Source organism: Pelodiscus sinensis, chromosome 15, assembly GCF_049634645.1.
Source record: "Pelodiscus sinensis isolate JC-2024 chromosome 15, ASM4963464v1, whole genome shotgun sequence".
Taxonomy (NCBI): domain Eukaryota; kingdom Metazoa; phylum Chordata; order Testudines; family Trionychidae; genus Pelodiscus; species Pelodiscus sinensis.
Window position 1 is genome coordinate 2,348,023 of NC_134725.1, and position 19,387 is coordinate 2,367,409.

Sequence of the window (19,387 nt, forward strand, 5' to 3'; positions counted from 1 at the left end):
ATTTAATAGACAGTATAGAAACTGCTTCATAATTGCTTGTATTCGAAGATCTGCCTCGGTGGGGGGGGGGGACTCCCCCCCCCCTGTCCGAACCAGTTTTTCCCTTGCTGCAGCTCGTAATAAAACTGCCTCTGGCTACTTGTTGCTTACAAACGCAGAGTGAGGACAATGTTTTCTTCCACAATTTGGTGCCGTGACTCGGATGGCAACGCCCGATTGAAGACAGCGACAGCGGCTGCGGACCGTCCCCCTTCACCCCCAGGGCGCCAAACGAGAGGTAAGAGACCTTTTGAAATCTCTACTGGGGTGTGGAGGAGGACTGCCTGTAGGGTCGTCTGCTTCTTGTGGGCTCACGCCATCCGAACTTCTTGAATCTGCAACAAGGTCAGACGCAAAACGGTTCCGGGGAGGTTGTTTTGTTATCCCCGAGTAGGCCTAAGTTTATGCAGTGCTGGGAACTGCTGTGGTATTGGTGGTGCCGCCCCGGGTACGGGAAGAAGGTTGTATTGCGTCCGGACATAAGGCACCTAGGTTTATGCAGTGCTGGGAACTGCTGTAGTTCTGGGGGGAAACGTGTTGTTTGCCGCCCCTGGGGGGAACAGTGTTGTTTGCCACCCCAAATATGGACGAGGTCCATAATGAGAGATGCATCTAAAAGTGGGAAAATTTCTGTGTGTGAAAAGCATGCTGAGTGTGAATGTAATGAGTGGAGTGTGAATGCCACTGCCCAGGTCTCTGAGAAGTGAGCTGATTCCAGCCGCACCAGGGCTCTCCCACAAGGGAGTTCTGAACGCAAGGGGGGTCAGCCGAACCTCGAGACCGAGCAGATATGTGAGGGAGTGACGACTCCCCTTATTTCATGAGCTGCTGATAAGGTCTGACACTCTAGACCCAGCAGACCCCTTCTTTGGAGTGTGTAGATTTAGTTTCCTATAAGCCACTGAACAGACAGGGAGTGGACAGGATGCTCCCCTGAATGACTAAAATGGATGGGGGTCAGTCTAAGCATACCCCCCCAGACCGCTGAAAGGCACCCCTGCGTACTACATGTACGTGCATCATGGTCCAAGGACCTGTAAGCATTTGACAGATTGACAGAGAAAGAAATTAAAGCCCTGCGGTGAGAAATGTAACTTACATGCAAGTGCACAGCCTCTCCCAAGCTTAGGGGGGGAATTTGGTCCAACATTACCTCCACTCCTCTCTATGCCCAGCCCTATATGGGCCCTTACCACACATTACTGAAGATAGAGAGGAGGCACAGAAGATAATTGAAAGGTGTCAGATCTTCCCTTTGGAAGAACGGGCTCTAGTTACAAATCTGTCCGATCCAAAGCAAAACACTGAGTTTTGGAAGAGACTTAACAGCTTGTGGGAAGTATTCCTCCAAATTCTCAAGGAAGGAATGCCTGCCGACCATCAAGCCATATTGGCCCTAGGCATTTTGGTTGGAAATATACACGGAACACAACGCAGGAGTAGGAAAGGGCTGCCAAGCAACTTTAGGAGATTCTCAAGCCCTTGTTAGCGAATAGTTAACTACAGCCTCTCTGGCTGGAATCGCAGGCTACCCAAGGATGTTTCTCAACGTACAAGTGGGGGCCGTCCAGAAAAAAAACAGTTAAAACCTTTCCCTCACACACTGTTATAATTGGCTTGAGGGCGGGGGAGGACGTAACCTAAAAGCCACCCTAAAAGCCAACTAGTGGGAATTAAATTTGAAGATGTAATCACTAGAAGCTAAATCTGCCCTAACAAGGAGACACATTCTGCAACATAAATCTCCTTACAGAGCATGGTCGAGTGATCCACCCCAGAGTCAGCAGCATAGATCAACTGCTGCAGCATGGATGTTATGAAAACCCTATACTGAGAAGTTTAAAATTAGTAATAGCTGACTGCAATAATACACATTTGGATTTACCTATTGAAAAGAATTAGGAGGTGAGGGGCTAATGGGAAAGCCCATCCTCCTTACCAAATTAATACTGGACAAACATGTGTCATTGGGAAGGGTCATTTAGCAGGAATCAGGACATAAGAAGGAATTAAGCGATTGTTGTAATATATGAAGGGAAACCTGCTTTAAAAAGTGACTCCTTGTTTCTTGCAGCCTTTTTCAATAATCCAGGCAAAGAAATAATTAAATTTAATTATTTGACTACAGACACTTTTGTTAAATCTTCAAAAGGAAAAGAAGGAATTCTATTGACACTTAGCTGGTTAACTGTATAAAAGAATGAAATCTATACATTCAATCCTTAAGGTTAAATTTACTCTTTAAAAAAACAAATCTTTGTTTTAAGAATCCAAGCCCTGAAACTTCACTGTGTCTCTGTTCAAGGCTGAGTTGATAACACTTTTGACTTGCTTTCAAATCCAACATTATATGTGAATACAGGCTGCCTGGCTATTTCAAAGGAATATAAAACACCTGTCCCCTCAAGTAAATTGTCCAAATACAAACAAAATATTTATAAGCGCCCATTTAACAAAATTTAATGTCAATATTATTATTACTATAGTCTTAATAAGTAACACTGTATATGATTCTTTTCAGGAAAAGAAAAGCTTTTTGCTTGCTGGAACAATAACTAACCAACACCTTGTGCTAAGGAGAAGCATTATAGCTTCACACATTAAGCCTGATCTGTGGTACAAGAGGGAAACTGAGGCATGCCACTGTTGGGGAGGGCTAGCAACTCTAGAGGTAATTCGAGGGAGTGGAAGGTCACGAGTACCGATGAAGCGCCCTTGTTCTCGTAAAGTTATAGCTCACTCGCCCATGGAAGTGGTAAGGAACTAGCTGTAACCGATTCCCCTAACAGATCTTAGGCAGTATTTTAAGTTATAATGGACCACCCCGACGGGGGTAGAAATATTTTCTTGTCTTTCAGATCATCAGAAAGCGCTGGTGCCAGCTGAAGGAAAAACAACAACCAACAACGACAAAAAACCATGGTTCTGTGTCATGACACAATAAGTTTGTGTTCTGTCCAAGTTTGTCTTGTGTGTCTTAATTGTAATACGTATTGCAAATATTGTTGTGTGTAGGATATTGTTTTAATGAAAGGATAATTTGAGTAAAGCAGAAGCATTAATATAAACCATCAAAATTAATAATTGGGCCCAATCAATTGGCAACTTTAAAATTCAGTGAAAGGATAATAGTTTGGAAATTGTTTAGGCTAGGAGAATGTTAACAATGTCTCCACAGGTGAACAAAAAAGGAACTGGAAGGAAGCAAGGAGTGCATCACGTGAACAGAAGGACTGGGAGTGGGGTACCAGCCCTCTCCCCCACCGGATTGGTTTTGCTTTAATGGCTACACAAATGAAATATTTAGCTTCTGTAAATTTGCACACCAACCATAAAGTGGTTTGGCCAGAGATAATAAGAAATTTATAAGAAACAACACGGGCAAGTGGACATCAGCATATTTAAGTAAAGATGCCCACAACAATGAGGAAACTAGTAACCTCACCATTGCAATAACAGCTACTTGCCCTGCTACTCATTGGTGCCTGATGCCTTAAAAGGCCTCAAGAATTATGGAATTGCATGGGTTCCTATTAACAATTAAACATCTGTGAACCATGCTTGGTCCTATAAGAGAAACCGTGACTCTAGTCAATGTAACCTCCTTCAAGTCACATACATAGAACAAATACACACTAATAGCAATGGGGAATACATGGCCTTGGGCCTCCCCTCATTCACACATTTATTTTGTTTATTGTAACAACATGAACACTACGAGGACAAAGAATATAAAGTCCTCGGAGTTAAAGTTTGTATGGAATATTGTGGGAAAGAAGCTAAACACTAACATTAGGCTACTGAAGTTGGACCTACTGACTCCCACTGGGGCTTACCACTTAAAGCCCAGACAGAGGTAATCCCTGAGGCATGGCTGTCATTTGTTAAACAATGGCCATTGCTAACTTGCCCTCATTTGGATATTATTAACCAGGTCCTTGAGGACAAAATAGAGCCTCCCAATTGTGCATCATGCCCTGAACAGACCCGTCTCAGAACCAGGACAACTGTCACTGGTCCTTACCTTGGTGATGTTCCACACTGGTATAGACCAGCTGTGTGCTAGACTGGCTAATCGAATTGGCAAGTGCCTGATTAGGCAACGAAGGGGCTTAGCAGATACCATCACAGATTGGTTTGGGCCTGGAAACTCTGTCAGCAACACTTATGTCATAGTCCAGAAATTGTATGAGAATCCAGGCTGGTAGATGCAGTAATATCCAGTGCCTGTAAAGGCCTAGACACCAGCCAAGCCAACCGATTGATCCTGAATACTTTGAAGGATCTGTCCAGCTCTGTGTCCATTTCACTAAACCTAACCAGATATTTGGACCAGAGATTAATTGGATTGTTAATTAATGGAACTAAATTAAAGGAATTAGAAGGCCAGTATTGAAGAATAGGATAGCTTTAACCACCCAGCCCTTATGGGGGTGAGTCCCCATCTCCCCCGTGCCTACCCATGGGAGTGGGGAAGTAGAGAATCCATGAGGACTGTCGGGGGGCTCGCCCCTGTCTTGGGGTTGCCACCCCCATCCGGGGCCTAACTCGGCCCGTCTGGGCCTAGCCCTCAAAGTACACTGCCCCTCTCGTAGGGGAAATACGGCCCACCGGCCTAGTCCCAAAGTACAATGCCCCTGTGCTAGGGGAAATACGGCCTCCCGGCCTAGTCCACCGTTTGCAGGCCCGGAGGCCTAGTCCACCGTTTGCAGGCCCAGAGGCCTAGTCCACCGTTTGCAGGCCCAGAGGCCTAGTCCACCGTTTGCAGGCCCAGAGGCCTAGTCCACCGTTTGCAGTTTGTTACCCTGCTCCCCCTTGCCAGGGTCTCAGGCAGCAGGGGTAGGGGGGTCCGGGCCCTCCCTCTCCACCGGACCCCGACCCAGGGCCCTAGTAGTTTCGGGTGGTTCCCACCACTGGCTCGGCGGGGGCTCCTCCCCGCAACGCCCCGAGCCCTCAGGGGCTTCTCCAGCTCCCTGCCCTGGGCCGCTTCCTACCCCTTGCTCGCAGCCTGTCGCGGTCCCACCTGTCGGCGCCGGTCGGTGGGCTGTAGTGGTCCTCCCCCTGGCAGCTGCAGAGTTGGCGGGGTCCGTTCCAGCGCTCGGGTCGCGGGTGGTCGGTCGGCGGCTCCGGCGTTGGGGCCGAGCCCGGCAGAGGCCCGGCAGCAGCACGCTCAGCTCCCCTGGCGACTCCCTCTCTGGCCAGTGGTCGCTAGCTCCTGCTCGGGTCGCAGTCTTCCCTTTCTGAGCAGGCCAGCAGCCTTTTATACCTTGGCTCCCTTTGGAGCATGCCCAGTAGGGCTGTGTGGGTGGGGCCCTCTCCGCCCCAGGCCCCAGGTGGTTTCCCTGGGCTTGAGTGCGGGGCGGGGCCGCCCCGTCACACACCCCCCCCCTTAAGTGGGTACCTATCCTCTCGCCCGTTCCCGTCTCTTCCTCCCCCCCTCTGGAAAGGAAATCAGCATTCGTGTGCGCCTTCCCTGGGCGATGGGTTATACTGAAATTGTACGGCTGTAAAGATAGATACCACCGCATTAAACGGGGGTTCGTCTCTTTCATGCTATTTAACCATTTCGGGGGGCATGGTCTGTCACCACCTGAAACGTGTTGCCCAATAAATAATATCTTAGGGCATCTACAGCCCACTTTATTGCCAGTGCCTCCTTTTCTATGGTAGCGTAGTTCTGTTCTCGTGGGAAGAGCTTGCGGCTCAAATATACTATCGGGTGCTCCCCTCCCTCTGCCTGTTGGGACAGCACTGCCCCCAAGCCTCTTTCTGATGCATCCGTTTGCAGTAGGAAGGGCTTCGAAAAATCTGGGTGGAACAGGACCGGGGCTTTAGTAAGCTGGTCCTTCAGTGTCCTGAAAGCCACCTCACAGTCCGCTGACCATTGTACCTTGTTCGGCTGGGTACTTTTCGTGAGGTCAGATAGAGGGGCTGCAATGTCCGCAAAACCGGGGATAAACCGGCGGTAGTACCCCGCAAGCCCCAAGAACTGGCGTACCTGCTTTTTGGTTGCGGGTGTCTTGCACTCCTGCACGGCTTTCACTTTGTCCACCAGCGGTCGTACTGTCCCTTGCCCGACCGTGTACCCCAAGTAGGTTACTTCCCGGCGTCCCAGCTGGCATTTTCGCGGGTTGGCTGTGAGGCCGGCCTCCTTCAGGGACTTCAATACGGCTTCTAAATGCTGCAGATGGGCCGTCCACGTTGGACTATAGATCACCACGTCATCTATATATGCAGCTGCGTAGGCGTGATGGGGCTGTAACAATCGGTCCATTAATCGTTGGAACGTGGCCGCTGCCCCATGCAATCCGAATGGCATGGTCACGAATTGGAACAGGCCCCATGGTGTAGGGAAGGCCGTCTTCTTCTTAGAGGCTGGTGTCAGTGGGCTCTGCCAATACCCTTTCGTCATGTCCAGGATGGAGAAGTATTCCGCTTGGCCGAGCCGTTCCAAGAGCTCCTCGGTTCGGGGCATCGGGTAGGCATCGAACCGCGAGATGGCATTCACTTTTCGAAAATCGATGCAAAATCGCGTCGTGCCGTCTGGCTTCGGGACTAGAACTATGGGACTCTTCCACTCACTATGAGATTCCTCCACCACTCCCATCTCTAGCATGGTCTGGAGTTCCCGCTGGACTGTTCCCCACATCTTCCTAGGGAGGGGCCTGTGTTGGTCTCGCACCTTATGGCCTGGCCGGGTAGCGATGTGGTGATGCGTGGTGCGGACGCGGCCGGGTCGAGTGGAGAAAAACGGCTCGAACCTCTGGGCCACTCGCTGTAATTCTCCCCGCTGTACTGGACTCAACTCGGGGCCCATCGTTACCTGAGCCTCCCCCTGGAGGTCCTCTACGGCTGGCCCGAGCTCTGGATCCGGGGGATATGGGGTGACCAGTAGTCCTTCGGCGGTCTTCCACTCCTTCAAGAGGTTGATGTGGTATAATCGTACCTCTCTCCTCCTCCCCGGCAGCCTCACTTCGTAGTCCACCGTCCCTATTCGCCGGACCACCTCGAACGGGCCTTGCCATCGGGCCAATAGCTTGGACTCTCGAGATGGCAGCAGGACGAGGACGTGGTCCCCCGGTTCGAAGGAGCGGAGTTTGGCCCCTCGGTTGTAATAGCGGGCTTGGACCTCCTGCGCCTGTAGGAGGTTAGCCCTGGCAAATTCCCCTACCTTCCGCAGGCGTTCCCGCAGCTGCAAGATATAGGGTACTGTCCCTTGGACACGCGACTCTTGTTCTTCCCAACTTTCTCGTAAAAGGTCGAGTATTCCCCTCGGCTGTCGCCCATATAGGAGCTCGAATGGGGAGAAACCCGTTGACGCCTGGGGGACCTCCCGAATGGCAAACAACAAGGCTGGTAGGAGCTTGTCCCAGTGTCGAGGGTCCTCAGCCACGAACTTACGCAGCATCGTCTTTAGCGTTTGGTTAAAACGCTCCACCAGGCCGTCTGTCTGGGGATGGTAAACCGTCGTCCTCAGAGGGTGGATGTTCAGTAGCTGCGATAGTTCTGCCATCAGCCGGGACGACACATTGGTCCCCTGGTCGGTTAGGATCTCCTTCGGTATCCCTACTCGAGCAAACAGTTTAAAAAGTTCTTCGGCAAGAGTGCGGGCGGTGGTATTACGTAGGGGAACCGCTTCTGGGTAACGGGTGGCATAGTCCACCACCACCATGATGTATTGACAGCCTGAGCTGGCCTTTTCTAGGGGTCCCACCAGGTCCAACCCGATCCTTTCAAAGGGGACCCCTATCACGGGCAGGGCCACCAGGGGGGCTTTCGTCACCCCCTTTCTACTGGTGAGTTGGCACTCGGGGCAGGATTCACAGAAGGCCCTCACGGCGTGGTGTATGCCCGGCCAAAAAAACCTCATCCCTATCCGTTGCAGGGTCTTTTCTCGCCCGAGGTGGCCAGCCCAAGGCAGCCGGTGCACCAGCCGGAGTACGGCGTTCCTAAACCTGTGGGGGACCAGGAGCTGCCAGATGTCTTCCCCCGTCTGGGGTTCCCGGACCACCCTATATAGCCGATCTGCCTTCACACAGAACCGAGGGCCTTGGGGCTTACGGGGATCTTGGCTGGTCCCCTCCCCTGGGTCCTGTACCTGCTCCCAAGCTCGACTCAGGGTCTGGTCCTCCCTTTGCTCTCTCATAAAGTCGCCCTCTACTTCTAGGGTTTCGACTTCCTCCTCCCAGGCGGGGTGGTCTCCCTGGTTCGGTGGCAAGCCCGCCGGTGTTCCTGGGTTCGGCCTCTCCTCCCCCCTTAGACTCTTGCCTTGGGCGGCTTCCTCCAGGTCGTGTGGGGAGGTGCCCCGCCCTGGCACTGACTGCTGGCCCCACTCCCGCAACACCCGGCCTAGGCCTCTCCAATCGCGGCCTAATATCACGGGGTAGGCGAGCGTCGGGACCAACCCCACGCTATAGACCCCCACCTCCTGGCCATCATCTAGCCGCACCCATGCTGTCGGGTACGCCCGTACGTCCCCGTGTACGCACAGCAACCGGATGGGGCCCCCGGCTGGCTCTGGCTCAGATATTAGGTCGGCCCTAACTAGGGTCTGGCTGCACCCTGAGTCCACCAGTGCCACCGTGGGGTTCCCTTCTACTCTAAGTCTCACCACCATTTTAGCAGGGTCCGTTGGCCCCCTACCAGGCTCGGCAATCGGTGCTTGCCCAACGGGGCAGACCCCGGGGGGCACCGCCCTCCCCTGGGCCCCCAACTGGCTCGCGACCTCCCGCTCCCATCGGTCCTGTCGCTCTTGTAGGCCTGCCAACTGCCTCCGCAGTTCGGTCAGGTCCCCTTCATACCGCTGCCGCCAGGTCAGCAACCCCGGTTTCTGTCCCCGGGGTCCTCGCGGCCCGCATCTACCAATCCCCTTTGCCAGCCCCTCTGTCCAGGGGCGGGGTCGCGTGCCCACATTCTCTACCACGTGTCGGGGGGCTCGCCCCTGTCTTGGGGTTGCCACCCCCATCCGGGGCCTAACTCGGCCCGTCTGGGCCTAGCCCTCAAAGTACACTGCCCCTCTCGTAGGGGAAATACGGCCCACCGGCCTAGTCCCAAAGTACAATGCCCCTGTGCTAGGGGAAATACGGCCTCCCGGCCTAGTCCACCGTTTGCAGGCCCAGAGGCCTAGTCCACCGTTTGCAGGCCCAGAGGCCTAGTCCACCGTTTGCAGTTTGTTACCCTGCTCCCCCTTGCCAGGGTCTCAGGCAGCAGGGGTAGGGGGGTCCAGGCCCTCCCTCTCCACCGGACCCCGACCCAGGGCCCTAGTAGTTTCGGGTGGTTCCCACCACTGGCTCGGCGGGGGCTCCTCCCCGCAACGCCCCGAGCCCTCAGGGGCTTCTCCAGCTCCCTGCCCTGGGCCGCTTCCTACCCCTTGCTCGCAGCCTGTCGCGGTCCCACCTGTCGGCGCCGGTCGGTGGGCTGTAGTGGTCCTCCCCCTGGCAGCTGCAGAGTTGGCGGGGTCCGTTCCAGCGCTCGGGTCGCGGGTGGTCGGTCGGCGGCTCCGGCGTTGGGGCCGAGCCCGGCAGAGGCCCGGCAGCAGCACGCTCAGCTCCCCTGGCGACTCCCTCTCTGGCCAGTGGTCGCTAGCTCCTGCTCGGGTCGCAGTCTTCCCTTTCTGAGCAGGCCAGCAGCCTTTTATACCTTGGCTCCCTTTGGAGCATGCCCAGTAGGGCTGTGTGGGTGGGGCCCTCTCCGCCCCAGGCCCCAGGTGGTTTCCCTGGGCTTGAGTGCGGGGCGGGGCCGCCCCGTCACACACCCCCCCCCTTAAGTGGGTACCTATCCTCTCACCCGTTCCCGTCTCTTCCTCCCCCCCTCTGGAAAGGAAATCAGCATTCGTGTGCGCCTTCCCTGGGCGATGGGTTATACTGAAATTGTACGGCTGTAAAGATAGATACCACCGCATTAAACGGGGGTTCGTCTCTTTCATGCTATTTAACCATTTCGGGGGGCATGGTCTGTCACCACCTGAAACGTGTTGCCCAATAAATAATATCTTAGGGCATCTACAGCCCACTTTATTGCCAGTGCCTCCTTTTCTATGGTAGCGTAGTTCTGTTCTCGTGGGAAGAGCTTGCGGCTCAAATATACTATCGGGTGCTCCCCTCCCTCTGCCTGTTGGGACAGCACTGCCCCCAAGCCTCTTTCTGATGCATCCGTTTGCAGTAGGAAGGGCTTCGAAAAATCTGGGTGGAACAGGACCGGGGCTTTAGTAAGCTGGTCCTTCAGTGTCCTGAAAGCCACCTCACAGTCCGCTGACCATTGTACCTTGTTCGGCTGGGTACTTTTCGTGAGGTCAGATAGAGGGGCTGCAATGTCCGCAAAACCGGGGATAAACCGGCGGTAGTACCCCGCAAGCCCCAAGAACTGGCGTACCTGCTTTTTGGTTGCGGGTGTCTTGCACTCCTGCACGGCTTTCACTTTGTCCACCAGCGGTCGTACTGTCCCTTGCCCGACCGTGTACCCCAAGTAGGTTACTTCCCGGCGTCCCAGCTGGCATTTTCGCGGGTTGGCTGTGAGGCCGGCCTCCTTCAGGGACTTCAATACGGCTTCTAAATGCTGCAGATGGGCCGTCCACGTTGGACTATAGATCACCACGTCATCTATATATGCAGCTGCGTAGGCGTGATGGGGCTGTAACAATCGGTCCATTAATCGTTGGAACGTGGCCGCTGCCCCATGCAATCCGAATGGCATGGTCACGAATTGGAACAGGCCCCATGGTGTAGGGAAGGCCGTCTTCTTCTTAGAGGCTGGTGTCAGTGGGCTCTGCCAATACCCTTTCGTCATGTCCAGGATGGAGAAGTATTCCGCTTGGCCGAGCCGTTCCAAGAGCTCCTCGGTTCGGGGCATCGGGTAGGCATCGAACCGCGAGATGGCATTCACTTTTCGAAAATCGATGCAAAATCGCGTCGTGCCGTCTGGCTTCGGGACTAGAACTATGGGACTCTTCCACTCACTATGAGATTCCTCCACCACTCCCATCTCTAGCATGGTCTGGAGTTCCCGCTGGACTGTTCCCCACATCTTCCTAGGGAGGGGCCTGTGTTGGTCTCGCACCTTATGGCCTGGCCGGGTAGCGATGTGGTGATGCGTGGTGCGGACGCGGCCGGGTCGAGTGGAGAAAAACGGCTCGAACCTCTGGGCCACTCGCTGTAATTCTCCCCGCTGTACTGGACTCAACTCGGGGCCCATCGTTACCTGAGCCTCCCCCTGGAGGTCCTCTACGGCTGGCCCGAGCTCTGGATCCGGGGGATATGGGGTGACCAGTAGTCCTTCGGCGGTCTTCCACTCCTTCAAGAGGTTGATGTGGTATAATCGTACCTCTCTCCTCCTCCCCGGCAGCCTCACTTCGTAGTCCACCGTCCCTATTCGCCGGACCACCTCGAACGGGCCTTGCCATCGGGCCAATAGCTTGGACTCTCGAGATGGCAGCAGGACGAGGACGTGGTCCCCCGGTTCGAAGGAGCGGAGTTTGGCCCCTCGGTTGTAATAGCGGGCTTGGACCTCCTGCGCCTGTAGGAGGTTAGCCCTGGCAAATTCCCCTACCTTCCGCAGGCGTTCCCGCAGCTGCAAGATATAGGGTACTGTCCCTTGGACACGCGACTCTTGTTCTTCCCAACTTTCTCGTAAAAGGTCGAGTATTCCCCTCGGCTGTCGCCCATATAGGAGCTCGAATGGGGAGAAACCCGTTGACGCCTGGGGGACCTCCCGAATGGCAAATAACAAGGCTGGTAGGAGCTTGTCCCAGTGTCGAGGGTCCTCAGCCACGAACTTACGCAGCATCGTCTTTAGCGTTTGGTTAAAACGCTCCACCAGGCCGTCTGTCTGGGGATGGTAAACCGTCGTCCTCAGAGGGTGGATGTTCAGTAGCTGCGATAGTTCTGCCATCAGCCGGGACGACACATTGGTCCCCTGGTCGGTTAGGATCTCCTTCGGTATCCCTACTCGAGCAAACAGTTTAAAAAGTTCTTCGGCAAGAGTGCGGGCGGTGGTATTACGTAGGGGAACCGCTTCTGGGTAACGGGTGGCATAGTCCACCACCACCATGATGTATTGACAGCCTGAGCTGGCCTTTTCTAGGGGTCCCACCAGGTCCAACCCGATCCTTTCAAAGGGGACCCCTATCACGGGCAGGGCCACCAGGGGGGCTTTCGTCACCCCCTTTCTACTGGTGAGTTGGCACTCGGGGCAGGATTCACAGAAGGCCCTCACGGCGTGGTGTATGCCCGGCCAAAAAAACCTCATCCCTATCCGTTGCAGGGTCTTTTCTCGCCCGAGGTGGCCAGCCCAAGGCAGCCGGTGCACCAGCCGGAGTACGGCGTTCCTAAACCTGTGGGGGACCAGGAGCTGCCAGATGTCTTCCCCCGTCTGGGGTTCCCGGACCACCCTATATAGCCGATCTGCCTTCACACAGAACCGAGGGCCTTGGGGCTTATGGGGATCTTGGCTGGTCCCCTCCCCTGGGTCCTGTACCTGCTCCCAAGCTCGACTCAGGGTCTGGTCCTCCCTTTGCTCTCTCATAAAGTCGCCCTCTACTTCTAGGGTTTCGACTTCCTCCTCCCAGGCGGGGTGGTCTCCCTGGTTCGGTGGCAAGCCCGCCGGTGTTCCTGGGTTCGGCCTCTCCTCCCCCCTTAGACTCTTGCCTTGGGCGGCTTCCTCCAGGTCGTGTGGGGAGGTGCCCCGCCCTGGCACTGACTGCTGGCCCCACTCCCGCAACACCCGGCCTAGGCCTCTCCAATCGCGGCCTAATATCACGGGGTAGGCGAGCGTCGGGACCAACCCCACGCTATAGACCCCCACCTCCTGGCCATCATCTAGCCGCACCCATGCTGTCGGGTACGCCCGTACGTCCCCGTGTACGCACAGCAACCGGATGGGGCCCCCGGCTGGCTCTGGCTCAGATATTAGGTCGGCCCTAACTAGGGTCTGGCTGCACCCTGAGTCCACCAGTGCCACCGTGGGGTTCCCTTCTACTCTAAGTCTCACCACCATTTTAGCAGGGTCCGTTGGCCCCCTACCAGGCTCGGCAATCGGTGCTTGCCCAACGGGGCAGACCCCGGGGGGCACCGCCCTCCCCTGGGCCCCCAACTGGCTCGCGACCTCCCGCTCCCATCGGTCCTGTCGCTCTTGTAGGCCTGCCAACTGCCTCCGCAGTTCGGTCAGGTCCCCTTCATACCGCTGCCGCCAGGTCAGCAACCCCGGTTTCTGTCCCCGGGGTCCTCGCGGCCCGCATCTACCAATCCCCTTTGCCAGCCCCTCTGTCCAGGGGCGGGGTCGCGTGCCCACATTCTCTACCACGTGTCGGGGGGCTCGCCCCTGTCTTGGGGTTGCCACCCCCATCCGGGGCCTAACTCGGCCCGTCTGGGCCTAGCCCTCAAAGTACACTGCCCCTCTCGTAGGGGAAATACGGCCCACCGGCCTAGTCCACCGTTTGCAGGCCCAGAGGCCTAGTCCACCGTTTGCAGGCCCAGAGGCCTAGTCCACCGTTTGCAGTTTGTTACCCTGCTCCCCCTTGCCAGGGTCTCAGGCAGCAGGGGTAGGGGGGTCCAGGCCCTCCCTCTCCACCGGACCCCGACCCAGGGCCCTAGTAGTTTCGGGTGGTTCCCACCACTGGCTCGGCGGGGGCTCCTCCCCGCAACGCCCCGAGCCCTCAGGGGCTTCTCCAGCTCCCTGCCCTGGGCCGCTTCCTACCCCTTGCTCGCAGCCTGTCGCGGTCCCACCTGTCGGCGCCGGTCGGTGGGCTGTAGTGGTCCTCCCCCTGGCAGCTGCAGAGTTGGCGGGATCCGTTCCAGCGCTCGGGTCGCGGGTGGTCGGTCGGCGGCTCCGGCGTTGGGGCCGAGCCCGGCAGAGGCCCGGCAGCAGCACGCTCAGCTCCCCTGGCGACTCCCTCTCTGGCCAGTGGTCGCTAGCTCCTGCTCGGGTCGCAGTCTTCCCTTTCTGAGCAGGCCAGCAGCCTTTTATACCTTGGCTCCCTTTGGAGCATGCCCAGTAGGGCTGTGTGGGTGGGGCCCTCTCCGCCCCAGGCCCCAGGTGGTTTCCCTGGGCTTGAGTGCGGGGCGGGGCCGCCCCGTCACAAGGACCCAAAGGCCCACCTGGACAGGCCATAGTATAACAGTTTGTTTTTGGCCCCTCTGGGGATTCCTCACTCACAATGATCAGAATGGTAACCGCCCTGCCTGTACCAAAGCAGGGGCATATAGATAGATCGAGGGCATCGCTTATTCTGAAGGTGTGGGAGCCTCCCTATACCCAGGGATTGTTGCACCCACTTTGATAAGGAAATTTTATGTACCGGCCCATTTAACATCATGACGAATCTGCCTAGGCTTGATGTGGTTGTCTCAGAGAAACAAAAACATCGAGCTGGTCCAAATGAACGGTACCTACTGGTGTTTGACTACCCAGACAGATCACTCCATCCTGCCCCTCTACATATCCGTCTGTGTGTATAACAGCCCCTCACCGGATGATCCTGACCGTTGATGGAATGCGGCTCTATCGCACTTCGGCAGTGATGAGTAACCTAACATGAGATCCTGAGTGGCACGGCGGAAGTAAGTACCTAGAGGAGGGTTTACTGGCCCTGCAGGCAAAGATCGAGGAGTTGGTGGCCAATGCCCAAAGATATATCGAGGCTGGCCGTCTGAGGTACACACAGATAGGAAAACACCGTGGACCATGCCAAACACCTACCTCTGCAGCACTCAACCAGGCAGTAGAGGTCAAACTTATAATCATGGGCAGCGCCAGTAAGGCGACGAAATATCTTAAAGATGGATTTAAATAGTGTTTGCCAAATTATGTGGGAAGTTTTGATTTTAACATTTATAATAGTGCTGGTGCTGTACCAGCATTTCCAGAGTAAATTAAAACCCCTTAAATTGTATTTAACCTGGTGGGTTAAGGAGAACCCCAAAGTCAAGAGAAAGGAACTATAGGAGTAAACTGAGGCTGTCCATGGTATCTTGCTGAGAACTGACAAACTCAAAGTATTAGGCCAGCTTGGGAAGTAAAACAGTTCAACAGTTCCTGTGACCCTGGTTCCCCTGGCAACCACATTCCAAAGGGCCTCACTTTGATAAGGCTGGTACCAAACAACCAAACAACCGCGTGGGATTGTTTTTACAATTTGCTTTATTCCTAGGAAATAACCTTGGTTCCAAAGGAGCTAGCTGGCTTTTAGCTCAGAGAATAGAGACTCGTATGTCCATCAGCGCAAGACCGCTCTAGAAAGACCTTTACCAAGTTTTGCTAACCACCAACACTGCTGTGAAGTGCCAAGAACTGACTGTTGGCCAATGCTTCTCACTGCAAAAAGATCCCTCCATCTCGAAATGATCCTACCCCGATTGCTGATAAACCTCTCTCTTCTGGTCCTGCTTTCCCACCTGCTGGACACCAGAAGAACCAAAATATTACAGGGTGATGTGCTGGTAACCTCTCCCCTGCATGATGCTGAACCACGACTGTTTCAAGAAAAAAAAGGAAAAGTCCGCTCCTCTGACACCGCCAAAGCCCAAAGATTTCTGACTACAAAAGGACATTAAGAACTGACCTTGGTGAAAGAAGCGAAGTATTGTATATTGCCAAGGAGAAACTTGTGGGAGTGGTTTGGGTTTCTCCCTTTGATCTGGACTCTGTGCTTATGGACAAGTACCATCAGCATGTACCTGCCCTCCCTAATTTGGTTACTAATTATGATATGTTGTGTTATGTTACTAAAATTATAGAACAGCCCCATCATAGAATTATATTGGGGATATTAATGATTATATTGCTTTTGCTTATTAAAGGTTTCATATTTGATTGTTGTTATAAAAGATGTAGTAATAGAAATAGCTTTAATGTTTGTACTAATTGTGTAATGTTTAATGAAGGTAAAGGTTTGGAGGGATAGTTGTGCTGTGGGCACAAAAGGGGGGATTGTGGAGGCAGGAAAAGGGAATAAGGGAATTTGTGTGCAGCCATCTTGGTCTTGTTAACGAGAGAGCAAGAGTCAGGCTAAGTCTGCGGCCTGACAAGGCGAGATCTGTAATTAGACGCTGCCTTCGCCTCTCGCCTCCATACGGAGATAAGGGTCGAACGCTGACTCTGGCAGGGACCTTGAGATAAGGAGCATCTGGGTGGAACTAAATAACTGTTAGCCATTGGTGTTTGGAATGGGAAGGAGACTAATTGTTATTGTTATTATATTTAATAGACAGTATAGAAACTGCTTCAGAATTGCTTGTATTCGAAGATCTGCCTCGGTGAGGGGGGGGACTCCCCCCCCTGTCCGAACCAGTTTTTCCCTTGCTGCAGCTCGTAATAAAACTGCCTCTGGCTACTTGTTGCTTACAAACGCAGAGTGAGGACAATGTTTTCTTCCACAGAAGGTAACCAGGTGGAGAGGGGGCGCTACATTAGTCTGAGGCCTGCACACACACACAGACCTCCTGAACCTTCCAGGCCACAAGGATCACCTTAATCATCACCTGTGGGCAGAGGAAGTCCCACCACTCCACCCAGACTGGGCATGCTCCAAGTGCTGGAGCAGTATAAAAGGGAGTAGTTCAGCTCAGTCTTGGCTGGGTGCTGGAGGAGAAGGGTTTGCTGCTGGAGTGCCAGAGAGACCCCAGCCAGAGACCTAGGAGACTGCCTTGAGCTACCAGTGCTGGAGGAGCCCCAGGGAGAGGTTGGTGCTGTGGAACTGGAGACTGGAGTGTCACCATGCTGATTCTGGTAGGAAGTGACCCAGGGAGGGTGTGGGAGTGGTATCTCTCACCCTAGTGAGCTTGGTGTATTTGGTTGGATTCCCTGCTGAGCAAGTGGTGGAGCCCTCTGCCACTAACTGGGCCCTGGGTTGGGGCCTGGTGGAGTAGGGTGGGCCTGGGTCTCCCTACTGGGGCTATTACCCCTACTGACTCTAGTCATTAGGCTGTGCTACCCTGCAGTGAGGGCAACTACTGTTGATTCTAGCCATTAGTCTGTAACAACCCTCAGTCCAGGGCATCACAACCTGATACAGGTTGTGCTGACTAGGTGGTGTCCACACCCCTAGGTACCTGCACCTCAAGGGATGGGGTGTGCATATGCTGTGACATGGGGCTAGAAGTCTGTGGGACAGGTGGCCATTCCTTGATGGTATAAATGCCTGTTATCTTGCACTCCCTGAATCTGTTCATTTGTATCTATGATTTCTTATTTTATACACCAGTGTTTCCCAAATAGTGTTCTGTGGAACCCTGGGGTTCCATGAAGTGAAACTAAGGGTTCTGCGAGAAAATTCTACTCACTCCCCTGCCCCCTGCAGAACCCATAGGCAGCTCCCATTGGAGCTTTGCTGGTGGGGGCGGGCTTCTGGCGGTGCATGGTTCTGGCTGCTCCCCCACCCACTGTGGCTGCCCTACCACTGCACATGGTGTGCCCCCCCCCCCCCCACCCCACAAGATGGCCCCTGTCCCATGGGGCCTCTGGGGATGCGTGGCTGCTGCCTCCTCCTTGTGTGCAGGCGGTGGCTTGTTACAGCGGCTGGGAGGGGTGGCAGGGTCCAAGGCCTCTCCCAGACCTCGGTGTTTTTAAACTGCCGCCTGTGCCCTGGCAGGGGCTGTGCAGAACTCAGCTGGGGCTCTGACCCCCTCTCAGGGCATGCTTGGGCTCTGCCCCCCCCCCCCACCCTCCCGGGGTGTGCTCGGGCTCACTGCCCCCCGTGCACTGCTGCTCTCTCTCCCCTGTACCCCTCTCCACCCTGCTGGGGAAGCGGCAGAGTCTGGTCTGGTGAGGAAGGTCGGGGTTTCTACATCTTCCCCTGCCCTGCCAGCAGGAAGCCTGACTTGGTGCTGCAGTTGGGCTGGGATCCCTGCTGCATGGAGGGAGAGGGACTGAGCTCCCTCTCTCACCCCCTCTGCTGGGGAAATGACAGCATGCTGCCTGGAGGCTTTCCCTGCTGCAGCAGGGTGCCAAGCCAGGTAAGCATCCCCCCTCATGGCCAGACCCCACACCCAAACCCCCTCACTCACTCATTGTGCAGCTCCTAGCACAATGGGGCTCAGGGCCAGTGGCATGAGAGTATTTTTAAGAGTGTGGGTGCTGAAATCCACCCCCTTACCTCTCCCTACCAACTGCAGCCAGGAGCAGCCCCAGTGTGCAGGACTGGCAGGCGCAATCTTGGATGTGGGGCTGGCAGCAGAGGACCCTGGCATGTGGGGTTTGCAGCAGAGCCCCCAGTACATGAAGCAGCAGCTAGCATCCCAGGTGCTAGGCCAGGAGCCCAGGGGTGCTGCACTTCTAGGGTATGTCTACACTGCCACCCTAGTTCGAACTAGGGTGGCTAATGTAGGCATTTGAACTTGCAAATGAAGCCCGGAATTTAAATATCCCGGGCTTCATTTGCATGTTCCTGGGCGTGGCCATTTTTAAACGCCCCGTAGTTCGAGCTCCCTGCCCTGCCCGTGGCTACACGTGGCACAGACTAGGTAGTTCAAATTAAAGCTCCTGATTCGAACTACCGTTATTCTTCCTGCAAGGAGGTTTAATGGTAGTCCGAATTAGGAGCTTTAATTTGAACTACCTAGTCCGTGCCGCATGTAGCCGCAGGCAGGGAGTTCGAACTACAGGGCATTTAAAAATGGCCACGCCCAGGAACATGCAAATGAAGCCCGGGATATTTAAATCCCGGGCTTCATTTGCAAGTTCAAATGCCTACATTAGCCACCCTAGTTCGAACTAGGGTGGCAGTGTAGACATACCCCTAGTTCCCATGTTTATGCTTAGAGCCCTAAGTGCTACCATAACATTCATGTTGTCGAAGCAAACGCCTCACTCAGTTTACGCGGCTAAACAGACAGTTTTATTGGCCAATAAAAGCAAAGTGAGCCAAACGTGGTCTCAGCAAAGCTGGGTCCAGTAAGGCTACCTAATACAATCAATCCTAGTATCTTTATACCCTTAACCAAACAGTCTGACGTCAGGGCATCCAATTACAGAAATCATCAATTAGACTAGGAAAAACAAAGCCTTATCAACAAGATGGCGGACAGGTACGAGGGAGTACCTCTCCTCTCTGAACCAGCCCAATTAACACATTCCAATAGCACATCTGTCTTGGCCTGGCGCATGGGGTGATAGAAAGTTCACTCTGGCCTACGTGCAAAGAGAAAAAGCTGAAATGGTTTCTGTTATACAAGATGGCTTCTAGCTAAACATAAACTAGCTTCATCAACTCCCCCCTTTTAGCCTTTTAAAGGCTAACCATGAAACCATTTTACATCTCTATTTTCATCAAAGCCTTTATATACATTTCTTGTTCCTCTCTCTGCTCATTATATTTTAACATCATTACTTCCACATTCCCTTTAGTAAGGGTCTGTCC

At 54.3% G+C, this 19,387-nt stretch overlaps 1 long non-coding RNA gene across 2 annotated transcripts in view; it reads left to right on the top strand.

Moving 5' to 3' along the window:
- LOC142818431 (uncharacterized) overlaps positions 1–18,307 on the top strand; it is a 30,085-nt gene extending 11,778 nt beyond the window's left edge. Inside the window, exons 2-3 of one of the 2 annotated variants that reach the window (XR_012895907.1) lie at positions 159–277; positions 14,363–18,306. This is a non-coding gene — a long non-coding RNA (uncharacterized LOC142818431). Of the gene's footprint in view, positions 1–158; positions 278–14,362 lie in introns of both variants that reach the window. The other variant, XR_012895906.1, reaches the window with a different exon arrangement.
- The last annotated feature ends 1,080 nt before the right edge of the window (positions 18,308–19,387 follow it).